This window comes from Ranitomeya imitator, chromosome 4, assembly GCF_032444005.1.
Source record: "Ranitomeya imitator isolate aRanImi1 chromosome 4, aRanImi1.pri, whole genome shotgun sequence".
Lineage (NCBI taxonomy): Eukaryota > Metazoa > Chordata > Amphibia > Anura > Dendrobatidae > Ranitomeya > Ranitomeya imitator.
The window spans coordinates 170,292,971-170,320,328 of record NC_091285.1 but is presented as its reverse complement, the minus strand read 5'-3'; positions in this window follow the sequence as shown (position 1 = coordinate 170,320,328).

Here is a 27,358-nt window from a genome sequence, read left to right as displayed (position 1 = left end):
TTTCTTTTTCCCTTACTAATAAAGACGTTAATTTACAAAACTGCATTTTTTGATTGTGTTATCTTTGTTTAATAGTTACATTTGTTTGGTGATCTAGAACATCTAAGTGTGACAAACATGCAAAAGAATAAAATCAGGACGGGGGCAAACACTTTTTCACACAACTGTATGTTGCTTCTTTTGAAGCTAATCGTTAGCTAATCTTTTTCAAGCAGTTTTTCAACTACAATCCGCCTGAAAAAAAACATTGTGTCCACATACCTCAACTGTTCTTAAAAAAGCAGTAGTGACCTTTATGACTATTGCCATGCATGCAGAAATGAGCAAGCACATTTATCTGATAAGCAGATGTCTCCATGGGATGGCTTAGTGCAAAATCATAACAGAGGATTTAGCAGACACACAAGAAATCTGACATCCTTCGGTAGTGTCTATGGAATGTAATCCGTCAGGTACTAAATGCATGCATGGCTTGTCCTTCATTTGATATACTGACCTCTCTGCTGACTTAATAAGAGAGAAAAAAATAGGCCCTGGGCAGGTGGCACAGTTTGCCTTGACCAGTGAACAGGCAGAACCAGCAAAGGTTGCTCTTGTGAATGATGACTGGCTTCATCAAATATTTATTTTGGTTTCTCTTTATCTACAGTGCAACCGATCTGAGAATTTTGAAGTCAGACTGATATTAACTATTAAGTTACCCGACTTCTGCCTGACTAATGTCGGAAACATATAGCTCAGCAGTTATCTCCATGTAATATGAAATATCTATACACCAAAGTTGTCACGTTATTGATAAACTAAACGTCCTGGGTGATTGGACAGCAAATAACTTTTTCACTCCCGAGTGGTTTGTTGCATTTTTTTTTTCTCCCAAGAGGAATCACTTTTCATTTTTTAACCGTATGAGTACCGTACTTGGATAAGTTGTAGTTTCGAATGACAAAATTCACTTTGCCGTGTAATGTACAAGTAACACAAAATGGTAAATAAAAAATCTTTTTCTTTTTTAAAGTTTGTTTTTTGTAATGATTATTATATGGTAAAAATAATTTGGGTATATGATTATAAAATAGTCCCACTTTTATGGATGCAATTTTGATCAATATTTTAGACTTTCATGTAAACCTACCCTTGAAGACAGATGCTGGTGGCCATGTAACATAGCTGACATGGACTACTTGTGGAGTGGGTTAAGGTTAAGCTCCTGTGCCTGCCCCAACAAGCAGACCAAGGTGTGGATCAATTATGTCCATATGCGCCAATGGGTTGAAAGTATAAAGACCTAATCGGAATGGTAGAGCACCCTAAATCTGCCATATACTGTATATATACTTTCAGATAAAAAGGAGCATGTCACTACACTATTGGCATATGAATTAGTGACCCATAAATAGAGTGAACTCATGCCCAAGTAGGATCCCATTATATGGCACTCAGCCATACAAGTCAATGAGTCCATGCAAAACACTTGGATTGCGCTTAGATGACATCTGAGTGCAATCCGATTTTTTCTGTGGACTGACAGAATGGAGAAGATGGAAACATTTTTTTCCCATATTCTCCTCATTCGAGAAAATTAGATGACACTATGATCACACTCTGACCAAACTCAGTTCAGAGTGTGATTATCATAATCAGTCCGATTCACTCAGATGAGAGAATACATGGGCATGTAAAGGTTGAAAGACTCTTGTCTGGCTGCAAAAAGCGTTTACAAGCTGTGATGCTTTCAAAAAGGGATGCAACCAGGTACTAACCATGAAGGGTGCTCAATCTTTTGCATCAGCCCATTTTTCTTTTTGTAATTTTTAAAATGTAAAAGATGGAAATACATTTTTTTGTGCCTAAAATACAAAGGAAATGTGCCATCTTTAAATGTAGGCCTTTTAGAGATCATTTCATCTTCAGCTTGCTTAAAGGGAACCTGTCACCCCCAAAATCAAAGAGGAGCTAAACCCACCGTCATCAGGGGCTTATCTGCAGCATTCTGGAATGCTGTAGATAAGCCCCCGATGTATCCTGAAAGATGAGAAATAAAGGTTATACTCACCTGGGGGCGGTCCTGCTCCAATGGGCGTCGCGGTCCGTTCCAGGGCCTCCTATCTTCTTGTCTTCACGCTGCGGCTCTGGCGCAGGGGTACTTTGTCTCCCTGTTGAGGGCAGAGCAAAGTACTGCAGTGCGCAGGTGCCGAGCCTCTCTGACCTTTCCTGGCACCCGCGCACTGCAGTACATTGCTCTGCCCTCAACAGGGCAGACAAAGTACCCCTGCGCCAGAGCCGCAGCGTGAAGACAAGAAGAGGACGTCATCGTAAGAAGATGGGAGGTCCCGGACCGCAACGCCCATTGGACCGTACCGCAGCGGGACCGCACCTGGGTGAGCATAATCTAACCTCTTTTTCTCATCTTTCAGGTTACATCGGGGGCTTATCTACAGCATTACAGAACGTGGTAGATAAGCCCCTGATGCTGGTGGGCTTAGCTCATCTTTGATTTTGAGGGTGACAGGTTCCCTTTAACTGTTTACAATAACAGCAATTATGACCAGGGGTGCCCAAATTTTAAATGCCGCTGCATACACTGGTGTGATCCTAGTCTTTTATGAGTGAAGGAAATGGATCCTGACTAGTGTTGAGCATTCCGATACCGCAAGTATCGGGTATCGGCCGATATTTGCGGTATCGGAATTCCGATACCGAATTCCGATACTTCCCGCGTATCGGATACCGGAATCGGAAGTTCCCAGAATTCAAACTGAACGCAGCAGCCAATGAGGAATGATTGGAAGTGTGGGCACATCCTGTTTAGCATGGTGGGCATGTAAGTACTGGCAAGGCTTGGATTGGCTGCTGAAATGATGTCACTCTGCACTATAAAAAACGCTGCCGCCATTTTGCGCTCACTCTGCTGTGATTTCAGTTAGGGACAGGACACTGTGTTCTAACTGAGGGCCAGTCGAGCTAGCTAATTGCTTTATTTTCCTTTCCAAAGGCTAATTTAGCAAAACGCTGTGTGTTCTTCACTGTTCACCTTGCTCTTGCCTTGCAGCGCTGTTTTAACAGCGTTCTGCAAGGTCTCTGTGTGTGTGTGCAGCTCACTCTGTAGTCTGTGTGCAGCCATATACCTGGTTGTATTCAGCTCAGGGGGGGTTCACGCTGCCTCACACAGTTGTCCTTTTTTGCTCTTAGTGCAGCCTGCTGCACATTTTTTCTCAAATTTCCTATTAGTGTTTTTCCACCAGTCTCCAGCTCTATTGTGGAAAAACACTACATAGGATAAACTAGAGGGGTTTTTTTGGGCCTTGCAGCGCCGTTTACGGCTGTCTGCACGGTCTCCGTGTGAGCCCAGCTCGCCCTGTAGTCTGTGTGCAGCCATAGCCGGTTGGATTCAGCTCAGGGTTCGTTACTGCCTCATACCTTGAGAAAAATTTTACTTTTTTTCAAATAGTGCAGCCTGTTTAAAATTTGAAAAACAAAAATTCCTATTAGTGTCTTTCCACTCGTATCCAGCTAAATAGTGGAAAAACACTATATAGGATAACCTAGAGGAGGGTTTTTTGGCCTTGCAGCGCCGATTACGGCTGTCTGCACGGTCTCCGTGTGAGCCCAGCTCGCCCTGTAGTCTGTGTGCAGCCATAGCCGGTTGGATTCAGCTCAGGGTTCGTTACTGGCTCATACCTAGAGAAAAATGTTACTTTTTTTCAAATAGTGCAGCCTGTTTAAAATTTGAAAAACAAAAATTCCTATTAGTGTCTTTCCACTCGTATCCAGCTAAATAGTGGAAAAACACTATATAGGATAACCTAGAGGAGGGTTTTTTGGCCTTGCAGCGCCGTTTACGGCTGTCTGCACGGTCTCTGTGTGAGCGCAGCTCGCCCTGTAGTCTGTGTGCAGCCATAGCCGGTTGGATTCAGCTCAGGGTGCGTTACTGCCTCATACCTTGAAAAACAATTTCCTTTTTTTCAAATAGTGCAGCCAGTTTAAAATTTGAAAAAAAAAATTCCTATTAGTGTCTTTCCACTCGTATCCAGCTAAATAGTGGAAAAACACTATATAGGATAACCTAGAGGAGGTTTTTTTGGCCTTGCAGCGCCGTTTACGGCTGTCTGCACGGTCTCCGTGTGAGCCCAGCTCGCCCTGTAGTCTGTGTGCAGCCATAGCCGGTTGGATTCAGCTCAGGGTTCGTTACTGCCTCATACCTTGAGAAAAATTTTACTTTTTTTCAAATAGTGCAGCCTGTTTAAAATTTGAAAAAAAAAATTCCTATTAGTGTCTTTCCACTCGTATCCAGCTAAATAGTGGAAAAACACTATATAGGATAACCTAGAGGAGGGTTTGTTGGCCTTGCAGCGCCGTTTACGGCTGTCTGCACGGTCTCTGTGTGAGCGCAGCTCGCCCTGTAGTCTGTGTGCAGCCATAGCCGGTTGGATTCAGCTCAGGGTGCGTTACTGCCTCATACCTTGAAAAACAATTTCCTTTTTTTCAAATAGTGCAGCCAGTTTAAAATTTGAAAAAAAAAATTCCTATTAGTGTCTTTCCACTCGTATCCAGCTAAATAGTGGAAAAACACTATATAGGATAACCGAGAGGAGGGTTTTTTGGCCTTGCAGCGCCGTTTACGGCTGTCTGCACGGTCTCCGTGTGATTTAAACTAGCTCTGTAGCCCGATCTGCACAAAAAAAAAAGTAAAGTTTACCAAACACAACTTAACACTTGTGTAGGCCACATTTGAAAAATAATAAAGTTTAGTCCACACTTTACAACATTAGTGTTTCTTACACCTGTTAGGAGGAGCATTTCAGGAATAAGCACACTAAGGCCTTAGTACTTTTCTGCTTATCTTTATCTGTCAACCAAGATGAAGAGGGCAGGGAGTATGGCACGTGGGCGTGGGCGCGGAGCAGGGAGAGGAGCAGGGAGAGGACGTGGTGATTCTGTGCCTGCTGCGGGCGCCGGTGACTCGTCGTCACTCAGTTTCAGCAGGGAACAGTCCTTCATGCACAGCTTTGTCGGAGAGCGCCGTGCACCGCTGCTACGTGAAGACCAAATTGAAGCCGTTGTCGGGTGGATGGCAGCTAACGCCTCAGCATCGACTTCAGTTAGTGCCACATCCTCTCAGGCACAGAGCACTGGAGAGCAGCCATCTGTCTCTTCACCACCTGCCAAATTGGCCAGGCAGTCAGAGAGCCCAGGACAGGAGCCGTCTCTACTTCTGTTCTCTGAATCTCTTGGCTTGGAAACAGGGGGCCAGCCAAGCAGCATTGGAGAAATGGAAGAAGAGGCAGTGTGCAGTGATGCCCAAAAGCTTTATCTCTCTGACTCTGAAGAGGCAGGTGGGCCAGTGCCTCCGGTGACCACAGCGCAGTACGCATCTGATGATGAAACTCAGGTGCCGCTTTCTGATGCGTACTGTGCTGCCGAGACTACCCAGGAGGAGCAGTTGGTGGCAGAGGGTAGTGGAGATGATGAGGTCCTTGACCCATCGTGGCGTGAGGAACAGGAAGGTGGTGGGAGCAGCTCTGAGGAAGAGCTTCCCCTTACGGGCCAAAGAGGGAGAGGGAGGGGGAAGACTGCGGAGCCTGTAGCCCCCACTTTGGCACCCGTTAGGAGCCTGTCTCTTTCCAAAGCCAAAAAGGGCGCTCCCAAGACTTGCAGTGCCTGGTCCTTTTTTGACACAGTTGCAGATGACATTTGTTTTGTCAAATGCAAGCTGTGTCATCAGAAAGTAAAAAGAGGTAAAAGTGTCAGCAACCTCAATACCACAAATATGTGGAAACATGTGCGGAACAGGCACGCGGTGGAGTTACAGAAACACAGTGAAGACGTAGGCCAACCAACAGCGGCAGCTACCACCTCTTCATCTCGTGTTGCCTCATCCTCCACTGTTGTCCAGAGACCTAGTGTAATTCCACCCACAGCACCACCTTCCCAGTCATCCTCACACTCCCAGTCTACTCTACAGCCATCGGTAGTCCAGGCATGGGAGAAAAGGCGGGCATTCTCGGCCATCCACCCCCGAGCACAGGCTCTGAATGCAGGCATTGCCAAACTGTTGTCCCTGGAAATGCTCTCGTTCAGGCTGGTGGAGACTGACAGCTTCCGTGACTTGATGGCATTGGCAGTCCCACAGTACAAGGTGCCCAGCCGCTTTTACTTCAGCAGGCAGGCTGTCCCTGCCCTGCACAGGCATGTTGAGGCAAACATAAAACATGCGCTACTGAACGCCGTCAGTAGCAAGGTCCACCTCACCACCGATGCGTGGACCAGTCAGCATGGACAGGGGCGATATGTTTCCCTCACTGCCCATTGGGTTAATGTTGTTGAGCCAGGTACAGATCGTGCGAGTGGCGCAGGACGTGTCCTGCCCACTCCAAGGATTGCAGGAATCCAGTCTGTACGCATCGACTCCTCCTCTTACACCAGTTCCTCTGATTCCTCTCTGCAGGATCCGTCACAGTCCACCTCCACATGGACCCGTGAACGTTTACCTATGACCGACATGAGCACAGCCGTGGCCAAACGTCAGCAGGCCGTCTTGAAACTAGTTTCATTGGGGCATCGAAGCCACACAGCGCAGGAGCTCTGGAATGCCATCAAGCAGGAGAGCGATGTGTGGTTACTGCCAGCGAATCTCCAGCCAGGCATGGTAGTGTGTGACAATGGCCGAAATCTGGTGGCAGCTTTGGCCCTTGGCAACCTCACTCACATCCCATGTCTGGCACATGTGCTCAATTTGGTTGTGCAGAGTTTTTTGAGGGACTATCCGGATCTTGATGCCCTGCTGCACAAGGTCCGCCTAGAGTGTGCTCACTTGCGGCGTTCCAGCTTGGCCAGATCCCGCATTGCTGCTCTGCAGCGCCGATTCCGCCTTCCGGAACACCGCATCATATGTGACCTACCTACCCGGTGGAATTCCACGTTACATACAGTTAGGGCCAGAAATATTTGGACAGTGACACAAGTTTTGTTATTTTAGCTGTTTACAAAAACATGTTCAGAAATACAATTATATATATAATATGGGCTGAAAGTGCACACTCCCAGCTGCAATATGATAGTTTCCACATCCAAATCGGAGAAAGGGTTTAGGAATCATAGCTCTGCAATGCATAGCGTCCTCTTTTTCAAGGGACCAAAAGTAATTGGACAATGGACTCTAAGGGCTGCAATTAACTCTGAAGGCGTCTCCCTCATTAACCTGTAATCAATGAAGTAGTTAAAAGGTCAGGGGTGGATTCCAGGTGTGTGGTTTTGCATTTGGAAGCTGTTGCTGTGAGCAGACAACATGCGGTCAAAGGAACTCTCAATTGAGGTGAAGCAGAACATCCTGAGGCTGAAAAAAAAGAAAAAATCCATCAGAGAGATAGCAGACATGCTTGGAGTAGCAAAATCATCAGTTGGGTACATTCTGAGAAAAAAGAAATTGACTGGTGAGCTTGGGAACTCAAAAAGGCCTGGGCGTCCACGGATGACAACAGTGGTGGATGATCGCCGCATACTTAATTTGGTGAAGAAGAACCCGTTCACAACATCAACTGAAGTCCAGAACACTCTCAGTGAAGTAGGTGTATCTGTCTCTAAGTCAACAGTAAAGAGAAGACTCCATGACAGTAAATACAAAGGGTTCACATCTAGATGCAAACCATTCATCAATACCAAAAATAGACAGGCCAGAGTTAAATTTGCAGAAAAACACCTCAAGAAGCCAGCTCAGTTCTGGAAAAGTATTCTATGGACAGATGAGACAAAGATCAACCTGTACCAGAATGATGGGAAGAAAAAAGTTTGGAGAAGAAAGGGAACGGCACACGATCCAAGGCACACCACATCCTCTGTAAAACATGGTGGAGGCAACGTGATGGCATGGGCATGCATGGCTTTCAATGGCACTGGGTCACTAGTGTTTATTGATGACATAAGAGCAGACAAGAGTAGCCGGATGAATTCTGAAGTGTACCGGGATATACTTTCAGCCCAGATTCAGCCAAATGCTGCAAAGTTGATTGGACAGCGCTTCATAGTACAGATGGACAATGACCCCAAGCATACATCCAAAGCTACCCAGGAGTTCATGAGTGCCAAAAAGTGGAACATTCTGCAATGGCCAAGTCAATCTCCAGATCTAAACCCAATTGAGCATGCATTTCACTTGCTCAAATCCAGACTTAAGACGGAAAGACCCACAAACAAGCAAGACCTGAAGGCTGCGGCTGTAAAGGCCTGGCAAAGCATTAAGAAGGAGAAAACCCAGCATTTGGTGATGTCCATGGGTTCCAGACTTAAGGCAGTGATTGCCTCCAAAGGATTTGCAACAAAATATTGAAAATAAAAATATTTTGTTTGGGTTATGTTTATTTGTCCAATTACTTTTGACCTCCTAAAATGTGGAGTGTTTGTAAAGAAATGTGTACAATTCCTACATTTTCTATCAGATATTTTTGTTCAACCCTTCAAATTAAACGTTACAATCTGCACTTGAATTCTGTTGTAGAGGTTTCATTTGAAATCCAATGTGGTGGCATGCAGAGCCCAACTCGCGAAAATTGTGTCACTGTCCAAATATTTCTGGCCCTAACTGTATGTTGGAGCGGTTGTGTGAGCAGCAGCAAGCAGTTATGGAGTACCAGCTGCATCAGGCGCAAAGAAGTCGCAGTCAGCGCCGATCAGACTTCACAACCACAGAGTGGGCCACTATGAAGGACGTCTGCCAGGTTTTGTGTCCTTTTGATTATTCCACGTGGATGGCAAGTGCAGATGATGCACTAGTCAGCATGACTGTCCCCCTTATCTGCCTGCTTCAGCAAACTTTGCAAGGGTTAAGGGATGATGTGGTGGAAGAGGTGGAGGATGAGGAGTCACCTTTTCCATCAGCTTCTGGAGAGTCAGCGCCACGTGGTTCCTCACAAAGGGGTACGCAGGGGCCAATTTGTGAGGAGGATGAGGAGGAGTCAATGGAGGAGGAAGAGCTCCGTCCAGAGGAGGGAGCGACACAATTGTCCAGTGGTCAGTGTGTACAGCGAGGGTGGGGTGATGACGAGCGGGCAGAGATCATGTCTCAAGCAGGGGACAGCGTTTCTGGGCCAGTTGGCACTCTGCAGCACATGGTGGATTTCATGCTGCAGTGCCTGAGAAACGACCGCCGCATCGACCACATTCTCAACATGCCTGATTATTGGGTGTTCACCCTCCTCGATCCTCGCTACCGGGACAACGTCCAAAACCTCATCCCTGCGTTGACCCGGGAGCGTAAATTGCGGGAGTACCACGACACACTGGTGAATTCCATCATCTTCTCCTGTCCAACTGAGAGGAGTGCTGCTAGTGCTTTACAAAGCAGCTCAGTGCGTCGAGGCAGTGGGGGAGGCTCTGCCCAAAGAGGGAGCAGAAGCAGTGCCTCTGCCCAAGGCAAGCCCAGTATGGCACAACTCTGGCACACTTTTGTGTGCCCGCCCCAAATGTCTACACCATCACCGGCGGCTCCAGTCAGCAGGAGGCAACGGTTCCGTCAGATGGTGACAGACTACATGGCTTGCCCTCTTACTGTACTCCCAGACGGCTCTTCCCCGTTCAAGTTTTGGGTCTCTAAGCTGGATACATGGCCAGAGCTAAGCCAGTATGCATTAGAGGTGCTGGCTTGCCCTGCGGCTAGTGTCTTATCGGAACGTGTCTATAAGTGCCGCAGGTGGTGTACTAACAGACCGTCGCATGCGACTATCCTCCGATAACGTTGACCGGCTTACTTTCCTGAAAATGAACCAGGCCTGGATCTCGCAGGAATTTGCCACTCCTCTGCCTGGGCTCCAACACCGCCAGTTGCGGCTCAGAAGTGCAGGCTGCACAGTCAAAACATACGACCCAGTGTTATTGGGTTTCAGTAACGTCAGCTGATCCCCAGCTGTGTAGCCGGCAATGTGTCCTGCGACCGCCACGCTGGCACAACAACCTAAATGTAAGGGAACCTGTCCCCCCTCCCCCGGCGTTTGTTACTGAAAGAGCCATCTTGTGCAGCAGTAATGCTGCCCAAGGAAAAGGTAGCTCTTTTTTTTTAGCTCTTTGCACACGCAGAACTTAACACTTATAAAATGTGTTCACTGATACCGTTATACCGTCCCGGAGCTGGGACTTTCCTTCGTAATGTGACGCAGCACAGCCGTCATTCCTACCCCCTTGGTGCCATGCGCTGCCTCCTCAGCGTTGTTTTAAGCTGTCACGGAGCCTGCGCTGTTCTGTTATCCCTTGGGCATGCCCTATTTGCGCTGCCTGTCTTCTGACATAATTTGGTGTCAGGCTGGCTGCGCCTGTGCGGCCGCGCTGCCCGAGATCCCGCCTCGCAGTGTCTTCTGATTGAGTCACACTGCGGGCCTGGGATCCATGGGCATGCGCAGTGCATATCTTCCCCTCGGGCTCTCGCTCATTTCCCTCCGCCTTCTTTAGACTGTGCGCCGTCAGCTGATCCCTAGCATGCCACGGCCGTGACACCGCACAGTCTGAAGAAGAGGGAAGGAGGGGAGTGAGAGTCGAGGTTATGCACTGTGCATGCCCATGGTTCCAAGGCCCGCAGTGGGATTACGTTAGACGAGACTGCGAGGTGGGATCTGGAGCAGCGTGGACGCACAGGCACTGACAGCCTGACACCAAACTATGTCAGAAGACAGGCAGCGCTAATTGGCCATGGCCAAGGGCTAACAGAACAGCGCAGGCTCCGTGACAGCTTAAAACAACGCTGAGGAGGCAGCGCACGGCATCAAGGGGATAGGAATGACAGCTGTGCTGTGTCCCATTACGAAGGAAATTCGCACCTCCGGAACGGTTTAACGGTATAAAGGGACACATTTTTAGTGTTTACTTCGGTGTTTGCAAGGAGCATAATTAAAAGAGCAACCTTTTCCTTTTGCATCCTTAGTGCTGCACAAGATGGCTCTTTCAGCTACAAACGTCTTGGGGGGGGGTTAAAGGTTTCCTTTCAACTTGCTCCAATCAGGCTTCGGCCTGCACTCTGTTCCTCCTGCTGTCCCTGGGCTCTAACACCGCCAGTTGGTGCCTGGAAGTGCTGTGTGCACAGTCAACAGTCGCTCCTCTGTTATTGGGGTTCAGTAACGTCAGCTGATCCCCAGCTGTGTGTGCGGCAATACCTCCAATCTGCTCCTCCTGCTGTCCCTGGGCTCTAACACCGCCAGTTGGTGCCTGGAAGTGCTGTGTGCACAGTCAACAGTCGCTCCTCTGTTATTGGGGTTCAGTAACGTCAGCTGATCCCCAGCTGTGTGTGCGGCAATACCTCCAATCTGCTCCTCCTGCTGTCCCTGGGCTCTAACACCGCCAGTTGGTGCCTGGAAGTGCTGTGTGCACAGTCAACAGTCGCTCCTCTGTTATTGGGGTTCAGTAACGTCAGCTGATCCCCAGCTGTGTGTGCGGCAATACCTCCAATCTGCTCCTCCTGCTGTCCCTGGGCTCTAACACCGCCAGTTGGTGCCTGGAAGTGCTGTGTGCACAGTCAACAGTCGCTCCTCTGTTATTGGGGTTCAGTAACGTCAGCTGATCCCCAGCTGTGTGTGCGGCAATACCTCCAATCTGCTCCTCCTGCTGTCCCTGGGCTCTAACACCGCCAGTTGGTGCCTGGAAGTGCTGTGTGCACAGTCAACAGTCGCTCCTCTGTTATTGGGGTTCAGTAACATCAGCTGATCCCCAGCTGTGTATCCGGCAACGTGTCATGCGACCGCCACGCTGGCACAACTAAAATGTAAGGGGACCTGTCCCCCCCCCCCAGGCGTTTGTTACTGAAAGAGCCACCATGTGCAGCACTAATACTGCACAAGGGAAAGGTCGCTCTTGAAATTATGCTCCTTGCAAACGCTGAACTACACACTCATGTAATGTGTCCCCTCACACCGTCCAACCGTCCCGGAGGTGGGACTTTCCTTTGTAATGTGACGCAGCACAGCCGTCATTGCTACCCCCTTGGCACCGTGCACTGCCTCCTTAGCGTTGTTTGATTCCGTCATGGACCCTGCGCTGTTATGTTATCCCTTGGCCATGCACAGTTTGCGCTGCCCGTCCTCTGACATCATTTGTTGTCATCCTGGCTGCGCCTGTGCGTCCACGCTGCCCGAAATCACACCTCGCAGTGTCGTCTAATGTGATCCCACAGTGGGCCTGGTATCCATGGCCATGCGCAGTGCATATACTAGCCTCTCACTCCCCTTCTTCACGCTTCTTCAGACTAGGCGGCGTCAGCTGATCCCTAATAGCATGCCACGGCCGTGACGCCGCACAGTCTGAAGAAGCAGGAAGGAGGTGAGTGAGAGGCGATGATATGCACTGCGCATGCCCATGGATCCCTGGCCCGCAGTGGGACTACATTAGATGACACTGCAAGGTTGGATCTCGGGCAGCTTGGACGCACAGGCACTGCCAGCCTGACACCTACATGATGTCAGAAGACGGGCACCGCTAACTGTGCATGGCCAAGGGATAACATTACAGCGCGGGCTCCGTGACAGAACCAAACAACGTTGAGGAGGTGGCGCCCGGCACCAAGGGGGTTGGAATGACGGCTGTGCTGTGTCACATTACAAAGGAAAGTCCCACTTCCGGGATGGTTTGACGGTGTGAGGGGACACATTATATGAGTGTGTACTTCAGCGTTTGCAAGGAGCATAATTTTCGGAGCCACCATTTTCCATGTGCAGTATTACTGCTGTACAAGATGGCTCTTTCAGCAACAAATGCCTGGGGGGGGGGGTTAAAGGTTCCCTTTCAACTTGCTCCACTGCAGGCTTCGGCCTACACTCTGCTCCTCTTTGATTCCCTGGGTTTCAACACTGTCAGTTGCCACCTGGTAGTGTTGTCTACACAGAAAAAACACTAGGTGATGTGTCAGTGGGGTTCAGCACCGCCAGCTGTTCCCCTGCTGTGTAGTCGGCAACGTGTCCAGCACAAGCCACGCTGGCACAACAGAACAAAAGCTGCCACCAGTGCAGGCTTCGGCCTACACTCTGCTCCTCTCCACCTCCTGCTGACCCTGGGCTCAAACACCGCTAGTTTTTGCCCGGAAGTGCTAGCTGCACAGAGAAAAACACCAGCCAATGTGTTAGTGGGGTTCAGCAACGCCAGCTGTTCCCCTGCTGTGTAGCCGGCAACGTGACCTGCAAACGCCACGCATGCACATGAACTGAAATTAAAGGGAACCTGGCCCCACCCCCCCAGGTGTTTCTATGTATAACAGCCACCTAGTACAGCAGTACTGCTGCATTTGTACAAGGTGGCTGACTTTTTCTCCTTGCCCACGTGGAACTCAACACGTACAAAATGTGTCTCATTGAGACCATTCCACTGTCCCTGAGGTGTGACTTTCCTTTCTAATGATATGCAGCACCCCCCTTGGTAGCGTTTCCCGTCTTTTGTCATCATGGTTAGCTGGCTGCGCCTGTGCATCCGCCCTGCTAGAAACAACGCCCCTCGTTGTCATATTTATTTTGTCAGCGAGGGTGTGGTTTATGGGCACGAGCAGTGCATATGTTCGCCTGTCTTAACTCATCTCCTTCCGCCTTCTTCAGACTGTGCGGCCTCCTGGCCGTGGTAGGCGATAAGGGATCAGCTGAGGCCGCCCAGTCTGGAGCAGGTGTAAGGACATGTGTAAGCGGCAAACCTATTTACTGCACAAGGCCACGAATCCCAGCCACGCAGTGTGATTTTTTGAAAACACACTGTGGGTCTGGGATTCATGTCCATCGCTAACCGCAACGGCCGACATGAAATGAGGTCAGAAGACAGGAAGCGCTCACAGCGCATGGCCAAGGGATCACAATAGCGCAGACTCCTGTACAGCAAATAACAACGCTCAGGAATCTGCGCCAAGTACCTAGGTGCAAATTTTGACACCTGTGCTGCGTCTCCTTAAAAAGACAAGTCACGCCTCCACAACTGTTTGACAGTATAATGGGCTAAATAGTGTACGTGTTTTATTCAGCGTGTGCAAGGAGCAAAACAAATAGAGCAACCTTTTACTTGTGCAGCATTAATGCTGCACAAGGTGTGGCTCTTGTACCTTGCAACACCTGAGGGGGGTTAAAGGTAACCTTTGAAATTGGTTCAACTAGGCTTCGGCCTACACTCTGCTCCTCTCCTGCTGACCCTGGGCTCAAACACCGCTAGTTTTTGCCCGGAACTGCTAGCTGCACAGAGAAAAACACCAGTCAATGTGTTAGTGAGGTTCAGCACCGCCAGCTGTTCCCCTGCTGTGTAGTCGGCATCGTGTCCAGCACAAGCCACGCTGGCACAACTGACCAAAAGCTGCCACCAGTGCAGGCTTCGGCCTACACTCTGCTCCTCTCCTCCTCCTGCTGACCCTGGGCTCAAACACCGCCAGTTTCTGCCCGGAAGTGCTAGCTGCACAGAGAAAAACACCAGCCAATGTGTTAGTGGGGTTCAGCACCGCCAGCTGTTCCCCCGCTGTGTAGCCGGCATCGTGTCCAGCACAAGCCACGTTGGCACAACTGACCAAAAGCTGCCACCAGTGCAGGCTTCGGCCTACACATTGCTCCTCTCCTCCTCCTGCTGACCCTGGGCTCAAACAACGCCAGTTTCTGCCCGGAAGTGCTAGCTGCACAGAGAAAAACACCAGCCAATGTGTTAGTGGGGTTCAGCACCGCCAGCTGTTCCCCCGCTGTGTAGCCGGCATCGTGTCCAGCACAAGCCACGCTGGCACAACTGACCAAAAGCTGCCACCAGTGCAGGCTTCGGCCTACACATTGCTCCTCTCCTCCTCCTGCTGACCCTGGGCTCTAACACCGCCAGTTTTTGCCCGGACATGCGAGCTGCACAGAGAAAAACACCAGTCAATGTGTCAGTGGGGTTCAGCACCGCCAGCTGTTCCCCTGCTGTGTAGCTTGCAACGTGACCTGCAAACGCCACGCAGGCACATGAACTGAAATTGAAGGGAGCCTGCCCCCCACCCCCAGGTGTTTCTATGTAAAACAGCCACCTTGTACAGCAGTACTGCTGCATTTGTACAAGGTGGCTGACTTTTTCTCCTTGCCCACGTGGAACTCAACACGTACAAAATGTGTCTCATTGAGACCATTCCACTGTCCCTGAGGTGTGACTTTCCTTTCTAATGATACGCAGCACCACCCTTGTTAGCGCTGCCTGTCTTTTGACATCATTGGTTAGCTGGCTGCGCCTGTGCGTCTGCCCTGCTCGAAACAACGCCCCTCGGTGTCTTATTTTTTTGAACAGCGAGGGTGTGATTGATGGGCATGTGCAGTGCATATGTTTGCCTGTGTTCACTCATCTCCTTCCGCCTTCTTCAGACTGGGTGTCCTCATGGCCGCGGCAGGCGATAAGGGATCAGATGAGGCCGCCCAGTCTGAAGCAGGTGTAAGGACATGTGTGAGCGTCGAACATATTTACTGAACAAGGCCACGAATCCCAGCCACTCAGTGTGATTTTTTGAAAACACACTGTGGGTCTGGGATTCATGTCCATCGCTAACCGTAACGGCCGACATTAAATGAGGTCAGAAGACAGGAAGCGCTCACAGCGCATGGCCAAGGGATCACAATAGCGCAGACTCCTGTACAGCAAATAACAACGGTAAGGAATCTGCGCACAGCACCTAGGTGTAAATTTGTACACCTGTGCTGCGTCTCCTTAAAAAGACTAGTAGTCACGCCTCCACTACTGTTTGACAGTATAATGGGCTAAATAGTGTACGTGTTTAATTCAGCGTGTGCAAGGAGACAAATTAAATAGAGCAACCTTTGACTTGTGCATCATTAATGCTGTTCAAGGTGTGGCTCTTGTACCTTGCAACACCTGAGGGGGGGGTTAAAGGTAACCTTTGAAATTGGTTCAACTAGGCTTCGGCCTACACTCTGCTCCTCTACTCCTCCTGCTGACCCTGGGCTCAAACACCGCTAGTTTTTGCCCGGAACTGCTAGCTGCACAGAGAAAAACACCAGTCAATGTGTTAGTGGGGTTCAGCAACGCCAGCTGTTCCCCTGCTGTGTAGTCGGCAACGTGTCCAGCACAAGCCACGCTGGCACAACAGAACAAAAGCTGCCACCAGTGCAGGCTTCGGCCTACACTTTGCTCCTCTCCTCCTCCTGCTGACCCTGGGCTCAAACAACGCCAGTTTCTGCCCGGACATGCTAGCTGCACAGAGAAAAACACCAGCCAATGTGTTAGTGGGGTTCAGCACCGCCAGCTGTTCCCCTGCTGTGTAGTCGGCATCGTGTCTAGCACAAGCCACGCTGGCACAACTGACCAAAAGCTGCCACCAGTGCAGGCTTCGGCCTACACTTTGCTCCTCTCCTCCTCCTGCTGACCCTGGGCTCAAACAACACCAGTTTCTGCCCGGACATGCTAGCTGCACAGAGAAAAACACCAGCCAATGTGTTAGTGGGGTTCAGCACCGCCAGCTGTTCCCCTGCTGTGTAGCTGGCAACGTGTCCTGCAAATGCCACACAGGCACATGAACTGAAATTGAAGGGAGCCTGCCCCCCACCCCCCAGGTGTTTCTATGTATAACAGCCACCTTGTACAGCAGTACTGCTGCATTTGTACAAGGTGGCTGACTTTTTCTCCTTGCACAGGTGGAACTCAACAAGTACAAAATGTGTCTCATTACAGACCATTACAATGTCCCTGAGGTGTGACTTTCCTTTTTAATGACACGCAGAACCCCCATTGTTAGCGCTGCCCGTCTCCTGACATCATTGGTTGGCTGGCTGTGCCTGTGCGTCCCCCCTGCCCGACACAACGCCCCCCGTTGTCTCATATATTTTGACTGCGAAGGTGTGATTGATGGGCACGAGCAGTGCATATGTTCCCCTGTCTTCACTCCCCTCCTTCCGCCTTCTTCTGACTGTGCGGCCTCATGGCCGCGGCATGCGATAAGGGATCAGCTGAGACCGCCCAGTCTGAAGCAGGTGTAAGGACATGTGTGAGCGGCGAACATATTTACTGCACAAGGCCACGAATCCCAGCACCGCAGTGTGACTTTAGGGAAAGCCACTGTGGGTCTGGGATTTATGGCCATCGTTAACCGCACCGGCCAACATGAAATGAGGTCATGAGACGGCCTGCACTAACAGGGTATTGCCAAGGGATAACACAAGAGCGCAGTTTCCTGTACTGCAAATAACAACGGTAAAGAATCTGCGCACAGCACCTAGGTGTAAATTTGTACACCTGTGCTGCGTCTCCTTAAAAAGACTAGTAGTCACGCCTCCACTACTGTTTGACAGTATAATGGGCTAAATAGTGTACGTGTTTAATTCAGCGTGTGCAAGGAGACAAATTAAATAGAGCAACCTTTGACTTGTGCATCATTAATGCTGTTCAAGGTGTGGCTCTTGTACCTTGCAACACCTGAGGGGGGGGGTTAAAGGTAACCTTTGAAATTGGTTCAACTAGGCTTCGGCCTACACTCTGCTCCTCTACTCCTCCTGCTGACCCTGGGCTCAAACACCGCTAGTTTTTGCCCGGAACTGCTAGCTGCACAGAGAAAAACACCAGTCAATGTGTTAGTGGGGTTCAGCAACGCCAGCTGTTCCCCTGCTGTGTAGTCGGCAACGTGTCCAGCACAAGCCACGCTGGCACAACAGAACAAAAGCTGCCACCAGTGCAGGCTTCGGCCTACACTTTGCTCCTCTCCTCCTCCTGCTGACCCTGGGCTCAAACAACGCCAGTTTCTGCCCGGACATGCTAGCTGCACAGAGAAAAACACCAGCCAATGTGTTAGTGGGGTTCAGCACCGCCAGCTGTTCCCCTGCTGTGTAGCTGGCAACGTGTCCTGCAAACGCCACGCAGGCACATGAACTGAAATTGAAGGGAGCCTGCCCCCCACCCCCCCAGGTGTTTCTATGTATAACAGCCACCTTGTACAGCAGTACTGCTGCATTTGTACAAGGTGGCTGACTTTTTCTCCTTGCACAGGTGGAACTCAACAAGTACAAAATGTGTCTCATTACAGACCATTACAATGTCCCTGAGGTGTGACTTTCCTTTTTAATGACACGCAGCACCCCCCTTGGTAGCGCTTCCCGTCTCCTGACATCATTGGTTGGCTTGTTGCGCCTGTGCGTCCGCCCTGCCTGAAACAATGCTCCTCGTTGTCTTATTTTGACTGCGAGGGTGTGATTGATGGGCACGAGCAGTGCATATCTTCACCTGTCTTAACTCATCTCCTTCCGCCTTCTTCAGACTGTGCAGCCTCATGGCCGCGGCATGCGAGAAGGGATCAGCAGAGGCCGCCCAGTCTGAAGCAGGTGTAAGGACGTGTGTGAGCGGCCAAAATATTTACTGCTCAAGGCCACGAATCCCAGCACCGCAGTGTGACTTTATGAAAAGGCACTGTGGGTCTGGGATTTATGGCCATCGTTAACCGAACCGGCCAACATGAAATGAGGTCATAAGACGGGCAGCTCTAACAGGGCATTGCCAAGGGATAACACAAGAGCGCAGACTCCTGTACAGCAAATAACAACGCTCAGGAAGCTGCGCCAAGCACCAAGGCGTTATTTGGGACACCTGTGCTGCGTCTCCTTAAAAAGCCAAGTCACGCATCCACTACAGTTTGACTGTAGAATGGGCTAAATTGTGTACGTCTTTCATTCAGCGTGTGCAAGTAGACAAATTAATAGAGCAACCTTTCACTTGTGCAGCATTAATACTGCACAAGGTGTGTCTCTTGTACTGTGTAACACCTGAGGGGGGGTTAAAGGTTTCCTTTGAAATTGGTTCAAATAGGCTTCGGCCTACACTCTGCTCCTCTCCTCCTCCTCCTGCTTCAACACGGGCTCTAACATCGCTAGTTTTTGACCGCAAGTGCTAGCTGCACAGAGAAAAACACACGCCATTGTGTTAGTGGGGTTCTGCAACGACAGCTGTTCCCCCACTGTGTAGCCGGCAAAGTGTCCTGCAAACGCAACGCAGACACAAAGCTGCCTCCAGTGCAGGCTTCGGCCTACACTCTGTTCCCCCTGCTTACCCTTAGCTCCAACACCGCTAGTTGGGGCTCTAGGAAGACAATCTTTAATAGGCAACGCATCTGGGTTCCAGCACCGCCAGCTGGTTCTCGGCAGTGTTCTTGTCACAGGTCGTGGTGCGGTCGGGTTAGCCAACTCCAGGGTGCCTCCAGTTTAGGAGCTTCCTATGTGGGCTGCGTGAACTGGTAGTCAAGGCTGGTTCTGTAGTGCCAGTAGGCCCAGCTCCCCCTGTAGGACTGTTGGGGTTCGGTAACTGCGGCTGCCTCGCGGCCTAGCTGTTCTCTCCTCTCCTGTGGGCCTTGGGGTCCACCACCTGGTTCCAGCACCGTCAGCTGGTTCCAGGCCGAGCCTTTGGCTTAGGTGCCTCCTCCTGGGTATCCGAGTTCCGCCAACGTCAGGCGGTCCTTGGTAGTGCTTTTAAGCGCGGGCACCTACAGCTTAGTAACGGGGTTCCAGCACCGTCAGCTGGTCCTCGGTTGTGCCATTGGCTCTTGCACACTGTGGCAACGCATCTGGGTTCCAGCACCGCCAGCTGGTTCTCGGCAGTGTTCTTGTCACAGGTACTCCCTCGTGCCAAGCCTGGTTTCAGCACCGTCAGCTGTTTCCGGGTTGTGTCAAGCTCACTGAGACGCCTATGCTTGCCCCGTCGTGGTGCGGTCGGGTTAGCCAACTCCAGGGTGCCTCCAGTTTAGGAGCTTCCTATGTGGGCTGCGTGAACTGGTAGTCAAGGCTGGTTCTGTAGTGCCAGTAGGCCCAGCTCCCCCTGTAGGACTGTTGGGGTTCGGTAACTGCGGCTGCCTCGCGGCCTAGCTGTTCTCTCCTCTCCTGTGGGCCTTGGGGTCCACCACCTGGTTCCAGCACCGTCAGCTGGTTCCAGGCCGAGTCTTTGGCTTAGGTGCCTACTCCTGGGTATCCGAGTTCCGCCAACGTCAGGCGGTCCTTGGTAGTGCTTTTAAGCGCGGGCACCTACAGCTTAGTAACCGGGTTCCAGCACCGCCAGCTGGTCCTCGGTCGTGCCATTGGCTCTTGCACACTGGGGCAACGCATCTGGGTTCCAGCACCGCCAGCTGGTTCTCGGCGGTGTTCTTGTCACAGGTACTCCCTCGTGCCAAGCCTGGTTTCAGCACCGTCAGCTGTTTCCGGGTTGTGTCAAGCTCACTGAGACGCCTATGCTTGCCCCGTCGTGGTGCGGTCGGGTTAGCCAACTCCAGGGTGCCTCCAGTTTAGGAGCTTCCTATGTGGGCTGCGTGAACTGGTAGTCAAGGCTGGTTCTGTAGTGCCAGTAGGCCCAGCTCCCCCTGTAGGACTGTTGGGGTTCGGTAACTGCGGCTGCCTCGCGGCCTAGCTGTTCTCTCCTCTCCTGTGGGCCTTCGGGTCCACCACCTGGTTCCAGCACCGTCAGCTGGTTCCAGGCCGAGCCTTTGGCTTAGGTGCCTCCTCCTGGGTATCCGAGTTCCGCCAACGTCAGGCGGTCCTTGGTAGTGCATTTAAGCGCGGGCACCTACAGCTTAGTAACGGGGTTCCAGCACCGCCAGCTGGTCCTCGGTCGTGCCATTGGCTCTTGCACACTGGGGCAACGCATCTGGGTTCCAGCACCGCCAGCTGGTTCTCGGCAGTGTTCTTGTCACAGGTACTCCCTCGTGCCAAGCCTGGTTTCAGCACCGTCAGCTGTTTCCGGGTTGTGTCAAGCTCACTGAGACGCCTATGCTTGCCCCGTCGTGGTGCGGTCGGGTTAGCCAACTCCAGGGTGCCTCCAGTTTAGGAGCTTCTTATGTGGGCTGCGTGAACTGGTAGTCAAGGCTGGTTCTGTAGTGCCAGTAGGCCCAGCTCCCCCTGTAGGACTGTTGGGGTTCGGTAACTGCGGCTGCCTCGCGGCCTAGCTGTTCTCTCCTCTCCTGTGGGCCTTCGGGTCCACCACCTGGTTCCAGCACCGTCAGCTGGTTCCAGGCCGAGCCTTTGGCTTAGGTGCCTCCTCCTGGGTATCCGAGTTCCGCCAACGTCAGGCGGTTCTTGGTAGTGCTTTTAAGCGCGGGCACCTACAGCTTAGTAACCGGGTTCCAGCACCGCCAGCTGGTCCTCGGTCGTGCCATTGGCTCTTGCACACTGGGGCAACGCATCTGGGTTCCAGCACCGCCAGCTGGTTCTCGGCAGTGTTCTTGTCACAGGTACTCCCTCGTGCCAAGCCTGGTTTCAGCACAGTCAGCTGTTTCCGGGTTGTGTCAAGCTCACTGAGACGCCTATGCTTGCCCCGTCGTGGTGCGGTCGGGTTAGCCAACTCCAGGGTGCCTCCAGTTTAGGAGCTTCCTATGTGGGCTGCGTGAACTGGTAGTCAAGGCTGGTTCTGTAGTGCCAGTAGGCCCAGCTCCCCCTGTAGGACTGTTGGGGTTCGGTAACTGCGGCTGCCTCGCGGCCTAGCTGTTCTCTCCTCTCCTGTGGGCCTTCGGGTCCACCACCTGGTTCCAGCACCGTCAGCTGGTTCCAGGCCGAGCCTTTGGCTTAGGTGCCTCCTCCTGGGTATCCGAGTTCCGCCAACGTCAGGCGGTCCTTGGTAGTGCTTTTAAGCGCGGGCACCTACAGCTTAGTAACGGGGTTCCAGCACCGTCAGCTGGTCCTCGGTCGTGCCATTGGCTCTTGCACACTGGGGCAACGCATCTGGGTTCCAGCACCGCCAGCTGGTTCTCGGCAGTGTTTTTGTCACAGGTACTCCCTCGTGCCAAACCTGGTTTCAGCACCGTCAGCTGTTTCCGGGGTGTGTCAAACTCGCTGAGACGCCTATGTTTGCCCCGTCGTGTTGCAGTCGGGTTAGCCAACTCCAGGGTGTCTCCAGTTTAGGAGCTTCCTATGTGGGCTGCGTGAACTGGTAGTCAAGGCTGGTTCTGTAGTGCCAGTAGGCCCAGCTCCCCATGTAGGACTGTTGGGGTTCGGTAACTGCGGCTGCCTCGCGGCCTAGCTGTTCTCTCCTCTCCTGTGGGCCTTCGGGTCCACCACCTGGTTCCAGCACCGTCAGCTGGTTCTCGGCAGTGTCTTTTGCTCTTGTACCTTCTGCTCCCCATCCTTTTTCCAGTACCGTCAGCTGGTTCCGGGCAGAGCCTTTGGCTTAGGTGCCTCCTTCTGGGTATCCAAGTTCCACCAACGTCAGGTGGTCCTTGGTAGTGCTTTCAGGCACGGGTACCTCCTGCTTAGTAACCGGGTTCCAGTAACGTCAGCTGGTCCTCGGTAGTTCCATTGGCTCTTGGACCTTCGGCTACCCATCCGGGTTCCAGTACCGTCAGCTGGTTCTCGGCAGTGTCTTTTGCTCTTGTACCTTCTGCTCCCCATCCTGGTTCCAGTAACGTCAGCTGGTTCCGGGCAGAGCCTTTGGCTTAGGTGCCTCCTTCTGGGTATCCGAGTTCCGCCAACGCCAGGCGGTCCTTGGTAGTGCTTTTTAGCACGGGTACCTCCTGCTTAGTAACCGGGTTCCAGTAACGTCAGCTGGTCCTCGGTAGTTCCATAGGCTCTTGAACCTTCGGGTAGCCATCCGAGTTCCAGTTCCATCAGCTGGTTCTTGGCATTTTCTCAGCCTTCTTGTACCTTCTGCTACATTTCCAAGTTTAAGACCCTAAAGTCGACGACCCGGAAGACCACCCCGATGACGACGACGACGACCCGGAAGACCACCCCGATGACGACGGCGGAGACGACGACGGCTGAGACGACGACGGCGGAGATGACGACACTGGAGACGACGACCCTGGAGACGACGACATGGAAGACCGAGAAGCAGAAGAACAAGAGGCTGCAGAACAAAGAGCAGAAGAACATTAAGCATAAGACTTAATATCAGAGCAAAAGATATTATCTAAATTATATGCAGAAGAAGACTAAGCAGTGTATGGGGGTGAGTCCGTTCCTCCTCGTGGTGCCCCTGGATAAAGCCTGATGCTGCAGGCCAAACTGAACGCGGACAAATGTAACTTTTGTGACTGGCAGAACGGAAGGTGTAATCTTCCAACTTTTATAGATAACAACTACGGGAATGCCTGTCACAAATGAGAATATGATGAAGAAGTAGAATAGGAAGAATAATAACAGTGGAATAAAAAGAATATGTAGAATAGGAAGAATAATAATAGTTGAATAAAATGAATATGAAGAATGTAATAAAAAAAAAAAAAATAGGTAGAAGATGAAGAAGAAGATGAATAAGGTGAAGAAGTTGATGTCAAAGATGCTGATGATGATGAAGATGAAAGTGTGGGAAAAGTAAAAAAAAAAAAGAAAAAAAAGAAGGGGAAGGGCGTGGAATAGTGAAACATCAATATCTGACAAAATAAAAAAAAAATTACATACTCAATATCTTTTTCACTCCGAACGTCTTTAAAAAAAAAACAAACATGCTATTCTATTTGATTGGGCTAAACCTCATTGCCTTTAATGTCTCCGCCACCTCACACAATACATCCTACATTATTCTTAGTTGTTTTCCTTGATGTAGAATGAACCTACAAGGAAAGAAAGGGTTTATTTTAATTCCGATATTTTGGTCCCATTGACTTGCATTGGGATCGGGTATCGGTATCGGCGATATCCGATATTTTTTGAATATCGGCCGATCCCAACCGATACCGATACTTTCCGATATCGGAAGGTATCGCTCAACACTAATCCTGACCGGTCACAGTACCTCGTCTGTTTCCGGCAGGACATGTATTGTACTGCTCTTGGTACAATATTACCAGCCATCATGTTTCTGCATTGCTCACAGTTATGGGCAGACCACACGTCATAAACACAGCGCAGGGACCGGAACGGAAGTTCAGGGGCTATTGTCTGTGTTACTTATACTCACAATGTAATCAATATTACATATACTGGAAATCTTTGCCACTATCCTTTGCATTTCTAATATGAAGTGATTCAATAAGAAGACAACAACTATTGATCCCACTGCAGTGAGTCAGCACGCAGTCTAAGACACAGTTTTATTAATTATTTATCACATGCAATACTAGATGGATCTCTTTAATCAATATTTTAATTTTAATAACTACAGAATAAATCAGTGGCAGCTACATGAATATCAATGTTCACAACAAGAGGAAAAAAAGGAGGAAAAAAACCTCCACTATTCTGGAATATCAATGTTGCATGAGAATGAGACACACTGCTATATTAGTATTTGGTATTTCAAGTCAATTTGTATTAAAATGTCTAATTTGAGTTAGGTTGTTTCCTTTATCCCTCATTAATATCATGGTATGAATACACTGGACACTTACTTTCCAAATTTTCAGGCCTGGAAGTACAAACAATCCACAGTGAATAAGGTTACCTTCTGATGCAGAAAAAAAAGTATTTTCACGAACTGATAGAAAACAGTAAAAAAGAAAATGAAGACAAACATCGGAAATGGAAATATAGGTGCATACCGTTTTTAATATTCAGTGATTACTAGGTTTTATTTGTGTAAAACTAGAAAACACGTTTTCTAGTGGAAACAGCTTCAGGAATCAATCCTTCTTTGCAGACTTTATGGAGGAGTTTTGCATTTCCTGAAGAATTTCCTAAAGCAGTTTTGAAAAGTATATGAAAAATTGTTGAAGAGTTTTTTCCTAAAGAGTTTTTGCAGTCTTTTGATCGGACGGTGGCTTGTTTGGAGCAGATTCTATCAAGAGTCACTTCAAGGTTGTGTTCACACTAAGCTCTTCAAGAACAACAGGTTGTGTTTGAAAAGTTGGGTATGTGAACATGGCGTATTTTATAGGTGGATTCAACCAAGAGTGAACCTGAAAATGTTACAAAAAAAAATTAACATAAGCAAGTCAAAGTCACAACAAATTGCTATACTTACAGTGGGTACGGAAAGTATTCAGGCCCCTTTAAATTGTTCACTCTTTGTTTCATTGCAGCCATTTGGTAAATTCAAAAAAGTTCATTTCTTTCTCATTAATGTACACTCTGCACCCCATCTTGACTGAAAAAGACAAATGTAGTAATTTTTGCAAATATATTAAAAAAGAAAAATTAAAATATTACATGGTCATAAGTATTCAGACCCTTTGCTCAGTATTGAGTAGAAGCACCCTTTTGAGCTAGTACAGCCATGAGTCTTCTTGGGAATGATGCAACAAGTTTATCACACCTGGATTTGGGGATCTTCTACCATTCTTCGGGCTCATACTCACATGTGAGAAACTTGCACAAGTCTCGCATGTCAAAATCTGGCACTGCCGCTGGCACTCGGATCGGAGCACTCAGCTGCATGTATTTCTATGCAGCTGAACGCTCCGATCCGAGTGCTTGCAGCTGTGCTGGGTATTGATGTGCGAGACTCATCCAAGTTTCTCGCATGTGAGTATGAGACCTTCCTTGCAGATCCTCTCCAGTTCTGTCAGGTTGGATGGTGAACGTTGGTGGACAGCCGTTTTTAGGTCTCTCCAGAGATGCTCAGTTGGGTTTAGGTCAGGGCTCTGACTGGGCTAGTCAAGAATGGTCACAGAGTTGTTCTGAAGCCACTCCTTTGTTATTTTAGCTGTGTGCTTAGGGTCATTGTCTTGTTGGAATGTGAACCTTTGGCCAAGTCTCAGGTCCAGAGCAATCTGGAAGAGGTTTTCATCCAGGATATCTCTGTACTTGGCCGCATTTATATTTCCTTCAATGACAGCCAGTCGTCCTGTCCCTGCAGCTGAAAAACACCCCCATAACATGATGCTGTCACCACCATGTTTCACTGTTGAGATTGCATTGGGCATGTGATGAGCAGTGCCTGGTTTTCTCCACACATACCACTTAGAATTATCACTAAAAAGGTCTTTCTTGTCTCATCAGACCAGAGAATGTTACTTCTCATAGTCTGGGAGTCCTCGTGTTTTTTTTTAGCAAACTCTATGTGGGCTTTCATATGTCTTGCACTGAGGAGAGGCTTCTGTCGGACCACTCTGCCACAAAGACCTGACTGGTGTAGGGCTGCAGTGATAGTTGACTTTGTGGAACTTTCTCCCATCTCCCAACTGCATTTGTGGAGCTCAGCCACAGTGATCTTGGGGTTATTCTTTACCTCTCTCACCAAGGCTCTTGTCCCATGATTGCTCAGTTTGGCTGGACGGCCAGGTCTAGGCTAGACTTCTGGTGGTCCCAAACTTCTTCCATTTAAGGATTACGGAGGCCACTGTGCTCTTAGGAACCTTGAGTACTGCAGAAATTCTTTTGTAACCTTGGCCAGATCTGTGCCTTGCCACAATTCTATCGCTCAGCTCTATGGACAGTTCCTTTGACCTCATGATCCTCATTTGGTCTGACAAGCACTGTGAGCACAGCTCATATAGACAGGTGTGTGTCTTTCCAAATCAAGTCCTACCAGTTTAATTAAACACAGCTGGACTCCAATGAAGGAGTAGAACCATCTCAATGAGGATCACAAGGAAATGGACAGCATGTGACTTAAATATGAGTGTCTGAGCAAAGGGTCTGAATACTTATGGCCATGTGATATTTCAGTTTTCAGATGCCTGGGCATCTTTTTGAGCATTTTGTAAGCAGTTTTGCTTAAAAAATGCTAGTGTTTTGTTCATTGTTTAATGGATGTAAAAAAAAATCTTAAAACTGCCAAAAAATAATAAAAAAGTTTACAGAAAGCACCAAACAAAAAACATTAACAAAACATTTCGTGAAATGTTAACAAATGCTTCAGGGTTTAATACTAGAAATGACAGCAATTCCTGCATATGTGTTTTGCTTGAAAAGCAGACATTGCTGACTATCTGAAAAAAAGAAAACTTAACATATCTTTAATGAGGTTGTACAGCCCTGATTTTTTTTCTTAAAGGAAAACTGTTACCTAGGAAAATCCTATTTATCTGCAGATATAGGGTTAATCTGCAGGAAAATAGTGTTACAAAGCGGCTCACTCACCTTAGGCTACGTTCACATTAGCGTTGCGCCGCCCTGCGTCGGCGACGCAACGCGCGACGCATGTTAAAACGCGCGCAAACGCGCGCAAAAACGCGCGCGTTTTGCGACGCGTGCGTCGTTTTTGACAAAAATCGGACGCACAGAAAATGCAACTTGTTGCATTTTCTTGCGTCCGACGCTAGCGTCGGAAACGACGCACGTGGCGAAAAACGCCACCCAAAAAACGCACGCGTCCCCTATGTTAAACATAGGGGCGCGTCGCCGCTGCGTCGCCGCTGCGTCGCCGACGCAACAGCGGCGCAACGCTAATGTGAACGTAGCCTTACTGCAAATGTATTTTCTGCAAGGAAACACTGTCTTTCAGTCATGGAGTCATGTTTTGCATGGATTGGCTGAGTCACCGTTCACTATACTAACAGCAAAGCTGGCTGTCAATCAAAGTGTCGGGTCGTGCCTACAGACGTTGCTCACTATACTGT